We start from the raw sequence: 5,992 nt of genomic DNA on the forward strand, positions 1-5,992 counted from the left end.
TGGATGATCTAGCATGGTCACACTCCCAATGTCTGATTGTTGTAGGCTGTTCACACTGTGCCTCAGTCTCCTCCCCTTGACCTCTCCTACTTCAGCAGACTAGTTTGGGCTCAGGTCCATGGTAATCTCAGAGAGAGAGAAAGCCCTAATGTGCAAGCACTTTCAGCCTTGTTTATATCATGCCTACTGATGTGCTAATGGTCAAAAAAAGCAAAAGACCAAATTCAGATTCAAGGCAGGTGGGTGTGGGGGGAATATACTCTCCCCCTGGATGAAAAAGGTGTGCATGCAAGAACTGGAAGAGTTTGTGGCCATTTTCAGAATCTTCCATACTGAATGAGAATTTGCTTCCCAGTGTCAAATAGGATCCTGCCACTCTCCACATTATAAACTTCCCTTGGAATCTTTGATCTTCAGAATAAACTCCAGAACTCTCAGTATGACATAGTCTGGTCTCTGCTTACCTCACATCAGCAGTGCCCATTCACAATATCCTGGGCTCCATCATGCAGAACTATTTTATCTTCATCCCTCCTGTACCTTTGCCCAACTTGAGACAATAGTAAGAGATCTTTGTCCTCATCCCTCCATGTTTTTGCTTTGATTCATACTGAAACCCAATATTTTCTTTGATTCACTATGTCCTTGCTTGTTCCTACCCAAAAAATAAGTGGCTCTTTTTCTTGGAAACACGCTACCAGCCATTGGGATTCACATTTGTGTGGTAATCCTTAAAGGGAAAGGTCACTGTTCTCTTGCACCTGCAACACTTGGGAGGAGCAGCCCCTCCTTTTCTCCCTCATCTCTTGTGGTCTATCCACCAAGACTGTTCCTTTCCCCGAGGAGGAAGCCAACCTGTGATCGGGCAGTAAGTCACAGGTGAGATGGGAGGTAAAAGACTCTATCATATCCTCCAATCAGCAGCTTCACCTTTGCAAAGGTTTGGGCCCAGGCTTGCTATAAAAAAGCAGATAACTCTACCCTCTCTTAGGTAATTGATTCTCATTTCTATTAGATAGACTCTGGACAGACCAAGAGTGATGTCCTACATCCTGTGTACCTGCGTCTAGAATGTTTTTCTTCTCCTTTTCATTAATCTGTCCTTTCAATTGATATTCACTGAATGCCTCCTGCATGCCATTGTGCTAGATGCTGAAGATATAATGATAGATTAGATCAACCCTGTCCTTGTTCTGATGGTGTTTGTAAGTCAAAGTGATTCTCTTGTAAAGTCCTTCTCCATTTCATTCCCATCCCATCCCTACTTCCTATAGCCAAGTGCATCTTTTAATCTTTGATGTTACTACAATTTTAGCCCATTTGTCATTTCCCAGGGGAAGTACACACACACACACACACACACACACACACACACACACACACACACACAGGCTTGCTTCCCTAAGCCACACCTGCCAGGAGTAGGATGATAATGCAACAGTAAGGAAAAGGCATTTTTGAATCAGAGCTCACACACAGAAGAATTACTATGACTCCAATCCCTTAACTTTCCTTCCTCCCCCTTCAGGATCCCTGAAAGTTCACATATTCTTTTGGGTGAATGACAAAGTGCTTTCCTAGTAGGTCAAGGACTGATTTCTATTTTCTTCCTTGTGGCTATAGCCAGAGCTGCTGACCCTCTTGGATTCAACTTTTGAGACCACAGGCCCTTGATTCTAACACTCACTGCAGCTCTGTAGCTTTGGTTGGGGTGGGAAGCCGGCACTTCTCTGGAGTTAAATCTGTCTATTTAGCTCCTTGATGTAGCAGTGCTACAAGTTCAGTTTTCTTATGGGATTTTTTTTAAAGAGTTTTGGAACAAGTTAACCTAGATCTAATTCAGAGAACATTTTAATGGATCCATCTTTTTTTTCTCTTTAAGGTATATTATTATTATTTAGTATGTACTTGCTATGTGCCAAACTTATTTCTTCTTTTTTTCTTTATGAATTTTATTTTTCAGTTGAAAATATGGAATGCTCCTCAAATCTGTGTGTCATCCTTGCACAGGGGCCATGCTAATCTTCTCTGTATTGTACATGTGCTGCTGAGTGAGCACTAAACATATTTCTTCTTTAATACTTAGTGATCCTAACAAATCTATCCATTTTATGGGTGAGGGATCAAAGGCCCAGAAAAGAGCTTTGCTCAAAGACAAGTAATCCTCTCCCTGTCCCTCAGTCTTATTCCTACGGACCCAGGCTGGATTTTCAGCTCGGGCATTCATCAAGTTCTAAAGCAAAGAGGTTTGCTGGTGGCCTTTGGGGCTGTCTAAGGAGCCTTGTTGGCAAACATATTAGGTCTCACCTCTTCCTCAACACAGTTTGACTTATTCCACTGTACTGTCTTCATTTGTTGAGGGGCCTTTGATTGGCTGAACTGTGAAGAAGCACTCCATCCTTTTCATCTCTGGAGTCTTAGAGCCCAGCTCAGGGTCTGGCCGATTGTAATGAATTAACCTATTGGAAAATTATGAGGATGAGACATACTCTGACTCTTTGCTCTAGTCTACGATAGCAATCTAATCTAGGTCCCTAAGGAAGTGTACCCGAGTAGACCTGTGAGTATCAAGGGACAGATAGTCACCCTCCTAGTTCCCAAACCTCTGACCTTACAGTGGAAACATCTTGCCTGCTAATGCATCAGAAATAGAACATAAATAATAATAGCTGCTGTTTATGATATGGTGATTGTGTGCCTAATGCAACTGCAAACTAATTACATGTATTATCTCATTTAGTCTTAACACCCTTTAAGAAGGCATTGCATTTTTCCCATTTTATAAATGAGGACACTAAAGCACAGGAAAACTAAGTAACCTGCTAATGTCACATTTCAAATGACAGAGCTAGACTTTAAATCAAGGCACTATGACTCCAGTACTTGGGTCTGCAAAAGAGAGATGACAAAACAATCTCTTCATGACATTTCAGAAAATGTCTTGAAAACCACATGGGACTTTGCTTTATTTTAGCATTAACAAGACAGGGCAGTAGGACTGGAGCTGACCCAGTAGTGAGTCAGGAGTCCCAGATTCTCAACCTGACTCTGACAATTTGTATAGGCTTCTTGAACTGTAATATCTTTATTTGTAGAATGATAGATGGAGCTAGCTGGTATCTGATATGTCATTTGCAGATATCTTTTTCCATTCGTTGGTTGTCTTTTGGTTTTGTTGACTGTATCTTTTGCTGTGCAAAAGCTTTTTATCTTTATGAAGTCCCAATAGTTCATTTTTGCCCTTGCTTCCATTGCCTTTGGCGATGTTTCTAGGAAGAAGTTGCTGCGGCTGAGGTCGAAGAGGTTGCTGCCTGTGTTCTCCTTTAGGATTTTGATGGACTCCTATCTCACATTTAGGTCTTTCAAGCATTTTGAGTCTATTTTTGTGTGCGGTGTAAGGAATTGGTCCAGTTTTGTTCTGCATATGGCTGTCGAATTTTCCCAACACCATTTGTTGAAGAGACTGTCTTTTTTCCATTGGACATTCTTTCCTGCTTTGTCAAAGATTAGTTGACCATGGAGTTGAGGGTCCATTTCTGGGCTCTCTATTCTGTTCCATTGATCTATGTGTCTGTTTTTGTGCCAGTACCATACTGTCTTGATGATGACAGCTTTGTAATAGAGGTTGAAGTCCAGAATTGTGATGCCACCAGCTTTGCTTTTCTTTTTCAACATTCCTCTGGCTATTTGGGGTCTTTTCTGGTTCCATACAAATTTTAGGGTTATTTGTTCCATTTCTTTGAAAAAAGTGGTTGGTATTTTGATAGGGGTTGCTTTGAATGTGTAGATTGCTCTAGGTAGCATTGACATCTTCATGATATTTGTTCTTCCAATCCATGAGCATGGAATGTTTTTCCATTTCTTTGTGTCTTCCTCAGTTTCTTTCATGAGTATTTTATAGTTTTCTGAGTACAGGTTCTTTGCCTCTTTGGTTAGATTTATTCCTAGGTATCTTATGATTTGGGGCGCAATTGTAAATGGGATCAACTCCTTAATTTCTCTTTCTTCTGTTTTGTTGTTGGTGTATAGGAATGCCACTGATTTCTGTGGATTGATTTTATATCCATGTGATCTATTCTAGAGAACGTTCCATGGGCACTAGAGAAGAATGTGTATTCTGTTGCTTTGGGATAGAATGTTCTGAATATATCTGTGAAGTCCATTTGGTCCAGTGTGTCATTTAAAGTCTTTATTTCCTTGTTGAACTTTTGCTTAGATGATCTGTCCATTTCAGTGAGGGGGGTGTTTAAGTTCCCTACTATTATTGTATTGTTGTCGATGTGTTTCTTTGCTTTTGTTATTAATTGGCTTATATCATTGGCTGCTCCCATGTGAAGGGCATAGATATTTACAATTGTTAGATCTTGTTGGATAGACCCTTTAAGTAGGATATAGTGTCCTTCCTCATCTCTTATTATAGTCTTTGGTTTAAAATCTAATTTGTCTGATATAAGGATTGCCACCCCAGCTTTCTTTTGGTGTCCATTAGCAAGGTAAATGATTTTCCATGCCCTCACTTTCAATCTGGGGGTGTCTTTGGGTCTAAAATGGGTCTCTTGCAGACAGCATATTGATGGGTCTTGTTTTTTATCCAATCTGATAGCCTGTGTCTTTTGACTGGGGCATTTAGCCCATTTACATTCAGGGTAACTATGGAAAGATATGAATTTAGTGCCAGTGTATTGCCTGTAAGGCAACTGTTACTGTATATTGTCTGTGTTCCTATCTGGTCTATGTTACTTTTAGGCTCTCTCTTTGCTTAGAGGACACCTTTCAATATTTCTTGTAGGGCTGCTTTGTGTTTGCAAATTCCTTTAGTTTTTGTTTGCTCTGGAAGCTTTTTATCTCTCCTTCTATTTTCAATGACAGCCTAGCTGGATATAGTATTCTTGGCTGCATATTTTTCTCATTTAGTGCTCTGTGTATATAATGCCAGTCCTTTCTGTCCTGTCAGGTCTCTGTGGATAGGTCTGTTGCCAATCTAATGTTTCTACCATTGTAGGTTACAGACCTCTCATCCCGAACTGCTTTCAGGATTTTCTCTTTGTCTCTGAGACTCATAAGTTTTACTCTTAGATGTCAGGGTGTTGACCTATTTTTATTGATTTTGAGGGGGGTTTTCTGTGCCTCGTGGATTTTGATGCCTGTTTCCTTCCTCACATTAGGGAAGTTCTCTGCTATAATTTGCTCCAATGCCTTCTGGCCCCCTCTCTCTTTCTTGTTCTTCTGGGATCCCAATTATTCTAATATTGTTTCATCTTATAGTATCACTTATCTCTCAGATTCTTCCCTTGTGATCCAGTAGTTGTTTATCTCTCTTTTTCTCAGCTTCTTTATTTTCCATCATTTGGTCTTCTATGTCACTAATTCTCTCTTCTGCCTATTTATCCTAGCAGCTAGAACCTCCATTTTTGATTGCACCGCATTAATAGCCTTTTTGATTTTGACTTCTTTAGATTTTAGTTCTTTTATTTCTCCAGAGAGGGTTTCTCTAATATCTTCCATGCCTTTTTCAAACCCAGCTAGTATTTTAAAAATCGTCATTCTGAACTCTAGTTCCGACATCTTACTAATGTCTGTATTGATTAGGTCCCTGGCAGTTAGTACTGCCTCTTGTTCTTCTTTTTGAGGTGATTTTTTTCCATCTTGTCATTTTGTCCAGAGGAGAATAGATGAATGAGAGAACAAAATGCTAACAGTGTAACAATGACCCCAGAAACATATACACTAGACAATTTAGAAGAGACCTGAAGCTGGGGGAAAAGAAAGGGAAAGAAAGAAAAAAGAAAAAAAAAGATAAAAAAAAAAGAATATGATCAAATATGATCAGGCCACACATGAGATTTTGGGCGTATTTTGGTCTATTAGAAGAAAGTACCTCCCAAAATTTTAAGAAAGAAAAACTTATATATGTTCAAAAATAAGGGTAAATATGATGAAGTGTTGGAATATGATGGTAAGGGATGAAAATTATAAAAGATTTTATAAAAGG

The 5,992-nt window shown here is 39.6% G+C and overlaps 1 pseudogene; it reads right to left on the reverse strand.

The window, feature by feature from the left end:
• Window positions 1-1,965: 1,965 nt before the first annotated feature.
• Window positions 1,966-2,059, reverse strand: LOC114198800 (U6 spliceosomal RNA; annotated as a pseudogene).
• Between the last annotated feature and the right edge of the window lie 3,933 nt (window positions 2,060-5,992).

This window comes from Eumetopias jubatus, unplaced genomic scaffold, assembly GCF_037043125.1.
Source record: "Eumetopias jubatus isolate StellerSeaLion01/CBP00866 unplaced genomic scaffold, mEumJub1_p1.0 scaffold_2, whole genome shotgun sequence".
NCBI classification, from domain to species: domain Eukaryota; kingdom Metazoa; phylum Chordata; class Mammalia; order Carnivora; family Otariidae; genus Eumetopias; species Eumetopias jubatus.